Below are 12976 nucleotides of genomic sequence, written 5' to 3' on the forward strand. Positions count from 1 at the left end.
CTCTAGCACTGAGATGCAGTGCCTTAGACTCGGGAGCCCCATATTGTGACGACCCTCCACTCTGTCTGCCGAATTATCTCTTTGCTCTTGTTTTCCTTAGGATGTCGGTGGTCGTCAGCAAAATGGGACACACCAGGGTGCCGGTGTGTCCCGGGATAAATAGACATTTTCCCCATTCATTGAGGAGGCTCTCCATGCAGACACACTGTTTGTTTGTTTTGGCATCTTTCAACACTCCTCATTATCACATCTATACACGCAACCACTCACTTACACTACTGATTACACACACACCATTGTTTATTGTATATAAGTTACTTCGGTTAATAAATCTATTTTTGTTATTCCTTATCTCCACGTTGTCTCCTTTTTTTGTCACGGGCTTTGAGCCGGTTCGTGACAATATATAATTCCGCCTGTCTAAATAAAATCATTCAAAATACTTCACCAGGGAGCATTAGCAACAGAGGATCAATTAGCTTCTTCTTCTTTTTAAAAAAAATAGCTGTTGATTGTTTCAAGTCACAAGTGTTTGGGAAGCCCGTAATTTGGGTAGTGCTTGTGACAATAGGTCTAGCTGATGGAGTCGCGGCTGTCAGTGAAAAGCGTCTAAAATATGTGTGAAGATCATTTAAAATGTTTATATGAAAATGTTGCATCAAGAAGAAGTGTGGGGGTGGCAAAGATGTTGTGCGTCTCTCTCCAGAACGCATGCATATTTGAGTGCCCATTTGGCAATGTCTTATTTCTGATTGTCTTAACTCACCACATACGCCACACATTTTTTCTTCGCCTCACACAAGTCAGTGACGTTTCTGTCCCGAGGTCACTGGCCCAGGAAACTGAGGGGCCGGAGTAGTCTATTTGATTCAATATTGCAAATTCGCCCAGTGACAGCTTCACAGAGTCATGTGCTCTCATTTCTTTAGCCGCCAATTGACCACAGTGTATCAATGTGTCCGTATGGCAGACGCTAGTGTTCTCATAGTTTAATTTTAACTTTTAGATTTGTATCATTTTACTTCAGATTTTTATGATTTTATGCGATTCATTCAAATTGGTCATTTGCATCTCATTCAAATTGGTAATTTGCATCTCATTATCTTAGAGTTATTGTCTCATGCTCTAGTCTAGTGTGTCTGGGACTGGTTAGGTTTAGGACTGTCCAGTCTAGCTTTTATCAGCTAATGTTGTTAACTCACTCAGCGATTTGTTCTGCTCTAGATAGTATCACCCACTCACCACATGGATTCACAGTCAACGACAAGCTGAGCGAAAGAGACCAAGACATTAGTGGATGACAACATGCAGGCAGGCACAAGCAAACACAGACAGACACACACACACACACACACACACACACACATATATCCCCTGTCTCTTTGCTGAATAACAGTAGTGGAAAAAGTACTCAATTGTCATACTTAATAGGAAATGACTCAAGTAAAAGTGAAAGTCACGCAGTAAAAAACTACTTTAGTCAAGTCTAAAAGTGTCTGGTTTTAAATGTGCTTAAGTACAGTGACGGGAAAACTCACTTGTCATGTTTATAAACTCAGCAAAAAAAGAAACGGCCCAATATCAGGACCCTGTCTTTCAAAGATAATTCGTAAAAATCCCAAAACTTCACAGATCTTCATTGTAAAGGGTTTAAACACTGTTTCCCATACTTTTTTCAATGAACCATTAACAAATAGTGAACATGCACCTGTGGAACGGTCGTTAAGACACTAACAGCTTACAGACGGTAGGCAATTAAGGTCACAGTTATGAAAACTTGGGACACTAAAGAGGCCTTTCTACTGACTCTGAAAAACACAGAAAGAAAGATGCCCAGGGTCCCTGCTCATCTGCGTGAACGTGCCTTAGGCATGCTGCAAGGAGGGATGAGGACTGCAGATGTGGCCAGGGCAATAAATTGCAATGTCCATACTGTGAGACGCCTAAGACAGCGCTACGGGGAGACAGGACGGACAGCTGATTGTCCTCGCAGTGGCAGACCACGTGTAACAACACCTGCACAGGGTCGGTACATCCGAACATCACACCTGCGGGACAGGTACAGGATGGCAACAACAACTGCCCGAGTTACACCAGGAACGCACAATCCCTCCATCAGTGCTCAGACTGTCTGCAATAGGCTGAGAGAGGCTGGACTGAGGGCTTGTAGGCCTGTTGTAAGGCAGGTCCTCACCAGACATCACCAGCAACAACGTTGCCTATGGGCACAAACCCACCGTCGCTAGAGCAGACAGGACTGGCAAAAAGTGCTCTTCACTGACGAGTCTTGGTTTTGTCTCACCAGGGGTGATGGTAGGATTCGCATTTATCGTCGAAGGAATGAGCGTTACACCAAGGCCTGTACTCTGGAGCGGGATCGGTTTGGAGGTGGAGGGTCCGTCATGATCTGGGGTGGTGAGCCACAGCATCATCGGACTGAGCTTGTTGTCATTGCAGACAATCTCAATGCTGTGCGTTTCAGGGAAGACATCCTCCTCCCTCATGTGGTACCCTTCCTGCTGGCTCATCCTGACATGACCCTCCAGCATGACAATGCCACCAGCTATCCTGCTCGTTCTGTGCGTGATTTTCTGCAAGACAGGAATGTCAGTGTTCTGCCATGGCCAGCGAAGAGCCTGGATCTCAATCCCATTGAGCACGTCTGGGACCTGTTGGATCGGAGGGTGAGGGCTCTGGCCATTCCCCCCAGAAATGTCCGGGAACTTACAGGTGCCTTGGTGGAAGAGTGGGGTAACATCTCACAGCAAGAACTGTCAAATCTGGTGCAGTCCATGAGGAGGAGATGCACTGCAGTACTTAATGCAGCTGGTGGCAACACCAGATACTGACTGTTACTTTTGATTTTGACCCCCCTTTGTTCATTCCATTTCTGTTAGTCACGTCTATGGAACTTATTCAGTTTATGTCTCAGTTGTTGAGTCTTATTTTCATACAAATATTTGCACATGTTAAGTTTGCTGAAAATAAATGCAGTTGACAGTGAGAGGACGTTTCTTTTTTTGTTGAGTTTATGAAGCAAACCAGAAGGCACAATTTTCTTGTTGTTTTAAATTACCGACAGCAAGGGGCACACAAACACAGTATTTGTGCTTAGTGAGTACGCAAGTTCAGATGCAGTAGGTAAGATAATGTGTTAAATTGATAGGTATTTGAATTCAAATAAAAAAAATTGTCAAATGCGCAAATACAACAGGTTAGACCTTACCGTGAAATGCTTACTTACAAGCCCTTAACTAACAATGCAGTTCAAGAAATAGAGTTAAGAAAATATTTACTCAATAAACTAAAGTGAAAAAAATATAATAATCAAAAAGTAACACAAGAAAATTACATAACAATAACGAGGCTATACACAGGGGGTACCGGTACCAAGTCAATGTGCAGGGGTACAGGTTAGTCGAGGTAATTTGTAAAGTGATTATGCATAGAATTTGATCATATTGCTGTCCTGTCTGAGCATTCGAAATGTAACAGTACATTTGGTTGTCAGGGAAAATGTAAAGGAGTACAAACTACAGATTTTCTGTACGAATGTAGTAGAGTAAAAGTAAAAGTTGTTAAAAATATAAATACAGATACAAAAGTACATTGAGTATTTTTACTTAATTACTTTACACCACTTAAATGCAATAAATTACATTACTACAGCACTGAAACAGCCACTGAAACTCTTCAGTACTAATGATAATGTTTTGAGGTCTTGTTTGGGAAATACAGTTGAAGTCTGAAGTTTACATACACCTTAGCCAAATACATTTAAACTCAGTTTTTCACAATTCCTGACATTTAATCCTAGTAAAAAGTCCCTGTCTTAGGTCAGTTAGGATCACCACTTTATTTTAAGAATGTGAAATGTCAGAATAATAGTAGAGAATGATTTATTTCAGCTTTTGTTTCTTTCATCACCATTCCCATTAGGCCAGAAGTTTACATGCACTCAATTAGTATTTGGTAGCATTGCCTTTAAATTATTTAACTTGGGTCAAACATTTCAGGTAGCCTTCCACAAGCTTCACACAATAAGTTGGGTGAATTTCGGCCCTTCCTCCTGACAGAGCTGGTGTAACTGAGTCTGGTTTGTAGGCCTCCTTGCTCGCACACGCTTTTTCAGTTCTGCCCACAACTTTTCTATACGATTGAGGTCAGGGCTTTGTGATGGCCACTCCAATACCTTGACTTTGTTGTCCTTAAGCCATTTTGTCATAACTTTGGAAGTATGCTTGGGGTCATTGTCCATTTGGAAGACCCATTTGCGACCAAGCTTTAACTTCCTGACTGATGTCTTGAGATGTTGCTTCAATATATCCACATAATTTTCCTGCACCATGATGCCATCTATTTTGTAAAGTGCTCCAGTCCCTCCTGCATCAAAGCACCCCCACAACATGATGCTGCCACCCCCCGTGCTTCACGGTTGGGATGGTGTTCTTCAGATTGCAAGCCTCCCCCTTTCTCCTCCAAACATAATGATGGCCATTATGGTCAAACAGTTCTATTTTTGTTTCATCAGACCAGAGGACATTTCTCCAAAAAGTACGATCTTTGTCCGCATGTGCAGTTGCAAACCGTAGTCTGGCTTTTTTATGGCGGTTTTGGAGCAGTGGCTTCTTCCTTGCTGAGCGGCCTTTCAGGTTATGTCGATATAGGACTCGTTTTACTGTGGATATAGATGCTTTTGTACCTGTTTCCTCCAGCATCTTCACAGGGTCCTTTGCTGTTGTTCTGGTATTGATTTGCACTTTTCATACCAAAGTACGTTCATCTCTAGGAGACAGAACGCGTCTCATTCCTGAGCGGTATGGCGACTGCGTGGTCCCATGGTGTTTATACTTGCGTACTATTGTTTGTACAGATGAATGTGGTACCTTCAGGCATTTGGAAATTGCTCCCAAGGATTAACCAGACTTGTGGAGGTCTACAATTTCTTTTTCTGAGGTATTGGCTGATTTCTTTTGATTTTCCCATTATGTCAAGCAAAGAGGCACTGAGTTTGAAGGTAGGCCTTGAAATATATCCACAGGTACACCTCCAATTGACTCAAATGATGTCAATTAGCCTATCAGAAGCTTCTAAAACCATTACCTAATTTTCTGGTATTTTCCAAGCTGTTTGAAGGCACAGTCAACTTCTGACCCACTGGAATTGAGATACAGTGAATTATAAGTGAAATAATCTGTCTGTAAACAATTGTTGGAAAGATGTCCTAACCAACTTGCCAAAACTATAGTTTGTTAACAAGACATTTGTGGAGTGGTTGAAAAACAAGTTTTTTAATGACTCCAACCTAAGTGTATGTAAACTTCCGACTTCAACTGTATTTGTCATGTATTTAGTGATGCTTGTTCTGTGGGGTTTGTGCTCCAGTGTTTTGCTAATGCAGGTGTTGCATTCATCTGTGTTTAACACTGGCGAACGTGATGCACCCCAACCCCACCACAAAATCTGTATGTATGTTCTCAAGCTGCTACCATCAGCTGGGGCTTTGTCAACCAGAATCTTCACAGATCTCTTAATGATCGCTTAATGAGACTTGTGCTTCCTAATTGTTTAAGAAAGTCTAAGAACTCAATCTGGCTTCCCGGAGAATTTATAAAAATGACTGAACCCAATCTGGCAACCCGGTGCATTTATTAAAATGGGTAAATCTCAAAACAAGCTTTTATGAGCCATTTAGCAGATCTAGGTCTACAGCATATGACTACAATATAAGCGCTCCTATTTCCGTATGTGTGTGATATGTTTAGTCAGTTTTCATACTGAAATGAATCATAATATCCTAAGTAACAGCCTGGCTATCACGCCCAACTCCCTGTCACTCATTGGCATGCCAAACATGTTTGCACAAACAGGTCTGGGACCAAGGCTAGGCTAGAATCATACTGTCTGGAATGTGTTCTATTTAATCCCAACATCAGTTTGGGCAGAAAAGAGAACATTTACAAATACATCTTGTTCTGCAACTTATAATATATCAATAAAGTAAACAATGTAATCTATACAGATCATGTCCACATTGTACTACTAACATTGTACAACACTTCCTTCGGCTGCATTTCCTTCCAATTCTCTGCTGCCAATGACTTGAACGAATTGCAAAAATCACTGAAGCTGGAGTCTTATATCTCCCTCTCTAACTTTAAGCATCAGCAGTCAGAGTAGCTTACCGATCACTGTACCTGTACACAGCCCAGGGGCGGAAATCACGGAGGGGACGGGGGGGACACGACCCCCCCATCCTGGGAAAAATATGATTTGTCCCCCCCAATATATCACTGAAACATAACTATGTAATTTAAATAATATTAATAATACGCAATGAAAGCAATTGTGCTGATTATAGACACTTAATAGCGCGTTTTAAGTTTCAAAAGATTGCGACCCCCCCACCCTTTGCCTCACAATGGTTTGATCCACTGCCAGTTCCGTAGCTTACTAGGGAACGTAGAGGTCGTATCTACTGTCTGAAAGGCACTCAATGCACGTAACTGACGTGAGGTTAATCCAGTCAATCGCGCACACACACTAGCTGAATATGCAGAGCTAGCGCGCAAATATTAACTATTAAGCTAGCTAGTACCTATTCCATTTATGTGGCGTCGTCAAAGATGGAATCTTTGCTATCGTCAATTTATTCCAAGATCAGCATGCATGTAAGTTAGTGCTTCAAAGTCCCTGTGATAAGGTTAGTGATAAACTGAACAGAACTACACTCTCTTCTACCATTGTTTTAAATATATTTAATGGTCTCGTTGCAAAAGCTAAATTGTCGCAAGGGAACTTTTATTTATATATTTTATTTCACCTTTATTTAACCCGGGTAGCAAAGATTATAGCAAACACCACTGAATTGGTGCTTGCTAGCTTTGCAAATTCAGCTATTGTTAGAAGCCAGCCAATATGAAACAAACGATTAAAATTACAAAAGGTTGCAGCATATGTTGTGTAAATGGTGAACTCATACAGCTGTCAACTCTTGTCACTGCAATCCGTTTCACATTTGCTAGCTACCTTTTAGATCGAAGCCCATATAGAATGATAGAAGATAAGATGATAGAAGCCCATCTCCTACTGTAAATAACCTACATACTGTGTGTGTGTAGCCAACCAGGTAGAAAAATGGCAGAAAAAAGACGGACATCAGAGTATTTTTCAGTACACCAAAACGCAAAGTAAGAACCCTAGTAGCCTAATATCTCAAAGACTAGTTGATAAAATGATCATAAGAAAGAAATGAAATTCTAATGGAAATGTTTCACAATGATGTCATTAGGCAGAGCAGGCAACAGATGGCACACAGACAGCAGAGTTGGGGACAGATATGCAGGGACAGACTGGCAGAGACAGGGAGTCTCAGGTAAGTTTGTTGAGTCTTTGTTTGGCAACATTATGAAAGGTTCTCAATGTTTTTTACTTGTAAAATATGAACATAATTGGAAAATGCCACTCTCAACTTAAACTGGTGACTGAACTAAGATTTGTTAAAGGCAATGGTATTGCTGTTGTGATTAGTTGTGTAGTTTTGGGTACCGGTAGTTAGGAGTACGGCAAACACCTTATTTCTTTGGTTCCTCAATATACATTTACCATATTAAACGTAGGCTATGTGTTACAGCACTACTTTTGGTGTCCCCCTCAGGAATTGCTCTTGAGAAAATGTAATGTAATTGTCCCCTCCAAAGTTGATATCAGATTTTCGCCCCTGACACAGCCCATCTGTAAATAGCACACCCAGCTACCTCATCCCAATATTGTTATTTATCTTCTTGCTCTTTTGCACCCCAGTATCTCTACGTGCACATCATCATCTGCATATCTATCACTCCAGTGTTAATGCTAAATTGTAATTATTTCACCTCCATGGCCTATTTATTACCTCCCTACTCTTCTGCATTTGCACACACTGTACATAGATTTTTCTATTGTGTTATTGACTGTACGTTTGTTTATGTGTAACTCTGTGTTGTTGTTTTTGTCGCACTGCTTGGCTTTATCTTGGTCAGGTCGCAGTTGTAAATGAGAACTTCTTCTCAACTGGCCTACCTGGTTAAATAAAGGTGAAATAAATCAAATTAAAATAAAATCATAGAAATTATCAGGTTATCTCAGGGTTACCAGTACATTGAAGTGGGAGGGTAACATGAATGTGAGAAATAGCTGGATTAAATTATTTTCCAACAACAACAAAAATGACAGCGATTATCTCTAATCTGTGGATTTGAAATATCCCTCTTGAATGACCTTTGTGTTGTTCAGAATTGGCATGGCCATTGCAAACTATCACAGATGCATGTGACCTCACTCTTTGAATCACTTTGTTAATGAGTGAGGTGTGTGTCAGCCGGCCAAATAAGGGGCCAAGTAATGGGCTATAATTCAATGTCATAACTTTATGTTAATGCATTCTTTAAATGAAGGACGATACAGGTTGAAATATTCAATGGACAGGTGCCTCTAGATTATAGGAAGTCAAGCCAAATATATTGAGTGCCCTAGTAGAATATTTCCTTTCCACATCATTCAGTACTCAAGGACACCCCTTGAAGAGGGCATTTGGCCCATTTGATCATTGTTTGAAGGACTAGGACAAACAATATAGAGAGAGCACTACTAAACACACACACTTGCCATAAGACTAAGGGCAAAGGATCAGCTCCCCAGGGAACCACACTTCAGGACAGAATCTCAAAGGGTTCAGAGCCAGCCTTTGAGTCTTGAACTGAATACTGATAGACTCCCTCCCTCTGTGTGTGAGTGAGTCTTACTGGCTGGCTGGTGGAGCCAACTGAGGATGTGCTGTTCTTACTGTTCTACTGCAGAGGGTCATGCCGTGCTGTGCTGTGCTGTGGGCTGCCTGCCAGACCATGTGCCAGAGTTAAAACATCAACCCCCACTACTACCACCATTACCACCAGCAGCCTCTATGGCAGCCTCCTACCGCGTGCACACCCCCAGGACTCTCTCTCTCTCTCTTTGTGTTTCCTGCTACTGTCACTCGGGGACAGGAAGGAGGGGCATGGCTTTGTTTTGTTCTGCCTTTCATGTTCTTCTCATTCTGATCTGTGCTCCCTTGAAGCACAGTGTGATAGGTGTGGGGATGTCAAAGCAGGTTATGTCATTTATTGTAAGATCAGAGCAATCAGCAGCAATGGAGGTGTGTGTGCGTGCACGTGTGCGGTATACACACACTTGACTTGATGTGACTGTAAACGACACGGAAACGAAGGAGTATCGTGGCGTCACCCAGAGAATGTAGCTGATAGCTGTAACTGTATTATCGCCTTCGTTACTGAGTATCAAGACTGTTCATTTACCCAATTAACGTACATCATTATATATAGCAGAGCCATGAATGAATAGCAATCAGATTAAGAGCATGGGGAAGCCTGTGGGAACCGTAGCCTAACATGGTCTGTGTGTGCCGGCAAGGAGGCCAAAAGGCTCAGGGGTTATGTGTGTGTGTGTGTGTGAGTGAGAGAGAGAGAGAGAGAGAGAGAGAGTCACTAAGTGACAGTGAAGAAAGAGATTTTGCAGGCTTTGTCATTCCAGCAACGTGTTTCTTGACCTTCCATTTGAGTAAATTGCTGCATCAAGGCGATTGCATTGAGTGCGGTTTCAGTATGGTGGATGGGTTGAGCGCTAGTGCTGTCCATGGTGCTGAACAATTCAGGGCTACTGGTGGTGCTGAATGGAAACCTAAACCCTTTGTTTTACATAGTGGAACATCATGCTTTTCCCATACTCTAAAGCAATGAACTATAAATGAATACCAATTAACTCTGAGGAACAAAATCCCAATAAAACTGCAAGGTTATCCACTTAAAATGTACATTTTTGACAACTCAAAAGCTTCCATACATTGCATTTTAACGACAGCTGCCTCTGCGAAACGCATGCAGTTTTTATGTGGTCCTCACAACCCTCGTCTAGGTCTATAGTGTATCCTCCCTGGACAAAATGTTCAGAGCAGAGCACTGGGTTGTGCTATGGCCAGGTTACATGAAAAGTCGCTGTGAGAGCTGAAGCATGTTGTCTTCTTCAGAAAGCCATGCTGTATTAATAGGGAGCACTTTGAGGGCATCCTTTAAAGACATGGAGGGATGTTTCATTTATGACACTCTGAAGGACCACAGACCGACATGGGAGGGGAGAGGAATCTCTAGTCGGCTGCTGGTGGTGGAAAAAAAGTGAATGGTATGCCTTGAGTCACAGCACTTGGATGGAGATGAAGTCAAGATCATAGATTTACAATGTGTAGAATTTGCATTATACGTGGCCGCCGGCGTCCATATTGGTGGGGCTATTTGTATCTCTAGCCTGACTGATTTTATACCACATTCTCACCACATGACCTGTGAAGATGTATGCCGTCTAGGTAGGTCTAGGTAGAATTTAAAACCCTCTCCATTCTGCCATGTCTATTTATATGGTTTGGTGCAGAGTGCAGAAGTGATAAAATGGCTCCTGGCAGAGTGTTTTAGTCATCCACAGGGAACATTGTAGAACCACATAGGGACACACTGATGCTCTCTAGCCACTGCCTTTGTGTCTGTTTCTATAATTCATGGCAGGGAACCAGACCTCTACACACTTTAGATGGAAGATCCCCAGATGGAGGGAGAGTAACTTGGGTTGATGGGGGAAAATAGCCTTCAATACACTCAGGATCACTTTAGCCTTTGCTCTCTGCAACTGTAGAACTCCCACCGAACAAGGGAGGCCTTTTAGCCAATAAATAATGAAAAACAGCTATATTGTGAAAATATGCTGTAAAGAAATGAAAAAATGGAGGCAGATTTCTCTCAAATGTTAATGTTTCCTGTCCCCAAACGTGCTCATTTTGGTTCCTGAAGAGACCGAGGTCGAGACTCATCTCGATTGTATGACTGAAGTGCTCTCTTGTCGTTGAATATTTCTATGCCCTCCATCCAGTCCTGGGGCGAAGGGGGTATTAGCCTAGTTATTCCTTAGAGAGTTAAAAGAGAGGCAGGGCCCGGGGAGGGAGATTGAAGCATCTCTTTTTGGCATTGTGCTAATGGAGACTAACGCATCATGGAAAAGCTATTAACTTGTATGTGGCTGGCTGAATGTCTGGGTAGAGGTCTAGGTGGTTGGGGGAGAAAGAGAAAGGGGTTTTAGCCAGGGCTCCCTCCCTCCTTTCTCTCTCTCTCTCTCTCTCTCTCTCTCTCTCTCTCTCTCTCTCTCTCTCTCTCTCTCTCTCTCTGTCTAGCCTCTTTACCCCTGCTTGCTGGAGCATGGTGAGTGAGTAGCCGTCCAAGCTGAACATACTGCTGTGTGGATTGTGACGAAAGCCCGCTAGCACTAACGGCACGAGGTCTCCTCAGCCATCAGAGCTTGACAAGAATGCGATTCTCTGAACCAAGCGTTAATTGTTCTGACGATCATAGCTGGCGGTGGTGCCACAGAATAGTCCACAACTAGATGGGTATTTGAGGATGGGAGCACTCAGGAAAAGGAAAATGGCTTTTTGACACACTTCTTGCTTGAAGAATAGGACAATGCTAGACTCCATCCTCGCGAAAACCTTTCTGCTCCAACATTGATGGTTTTAGAAATGTTTTTGGGAAAGCTGGAGAGTGTGCGTGACACATATGATCTGAAAGATCCTTTTCAAAGCATGTAGGTTAGACATAGCGAAGATATTTCGCTGAGCAATGCTTGCACAATGAGTAAACTGTCCAGAGACCAGAATACTTGTTACCTCCCAGTGCTCACACACGCAAACACACACACCCACGCACGCACACACATGCACACACACACAAACACACACACACACACACACACACACACACACACACACACACACACACACACACACACACACACACACACACACACACACACACACACACACACACACACACACACACACACACACACACACATCCAGTGCAGGGAGATTGCTGATTGTGTAATTTGCCACTGTAGGCCATTGTTTGTTTCAAGCGTTTTACGGACCTGATCAAAAGAAGGGACAATCAATGGATGTAAGGAGTAACCAAGCAATACGATGTAAGACTTCATTCAGGAGGCTATGGCCAACAGACTGTGTGTCATCATGAGACTGGCTGTCATTCACAGCTAGGCATTAGGCTATAAGCCCAGATCTTAAAACAACTTCAGGAAATGACTCGATTCATTCTGTTCAGAATGGCCAAGAGATAATCGTTCTGTTTTTGAATTTGTTGCTCAGTTTTAGTTCTTTGGGACCTTTTGCAGTTGAATCCAAATGATTGATTCTAGGCCTTGAGTGGTTCTGCTACCTTTGGGGGTTTTTTTGCAGCAAAAGCTTTTCAGAAAAGACCAATTCTTCTGCTGAAAGGGAAAGTGCTTTTCGATTTCCTTGAAAAGTGTTGCTACATGCCCACGTTTTTATATTGATTACAGGCTTCATGGTTGAATGGTTGCTTTATTTATTCATGCAAAGTAGAGCCGCTCTGTTTTATGATGATGATGATGTTGATGATGATGGTGATGATCATTGAACTGACCATTTGAATCTTTTATTATCATAGTCTTCTCCTCTTTTTAAATCCCTCCCACAACTTTTCCTTCCTGCAAAAACAATGAGCATATTTGCACTGAGACAACAGGGTTCCCACATCAATACCCGAATCCCTTTCCCTTCCATACATGACCTGTTTTTGAGGAACAGTCTCCCCCCTTCTGCTCCCTGCTAGTCTGTGACATCAGATCTCTAGTGGAGGGGCATTTTTCATACACTGCCTCTCCTCCTCCTCTTCCTTTAAATCCTCTTACTACACACACACACACACACACACACACACACACACACACACACACACACACACACACACACACACACACACACACACACACACACACACATATATATATACACACACACATATACACACACATATACACACACACACACAGACAGTGGTGGATTTGTTTTGGCTCTGATGAGTAG

At 42.4% G+C, this 12976-nt stretch overlaps 1 protein-coding gene across 1 annotated transcript in view; it reads left to right on the forward strand.

The window, feature by feature from the left end:
* LOC106574409 (FERM and PDZ domain-containing protein 4) overlaps window positions 1-12976 on the forward strand; it is a 38527-nt gene that overhangs the window by 7013 nt on the left and 18538 nt on the right. The window lies entirely within an intron of this gene.

The sequence above is a fragment of the Salmo salar genome, chromosome ssa16 (genome assembly GCF_905237065.1).
Source record: "Salmo salar chromosome ssa16, Ssal_v3.1, whole genome shotgun sequence".
Taxonomy (NCBI): Eukaryota; Metazoa; Chordata; class Actinopteri; order Salmoniformes; family Salmonidae; genus Salmo; species Salmo salar.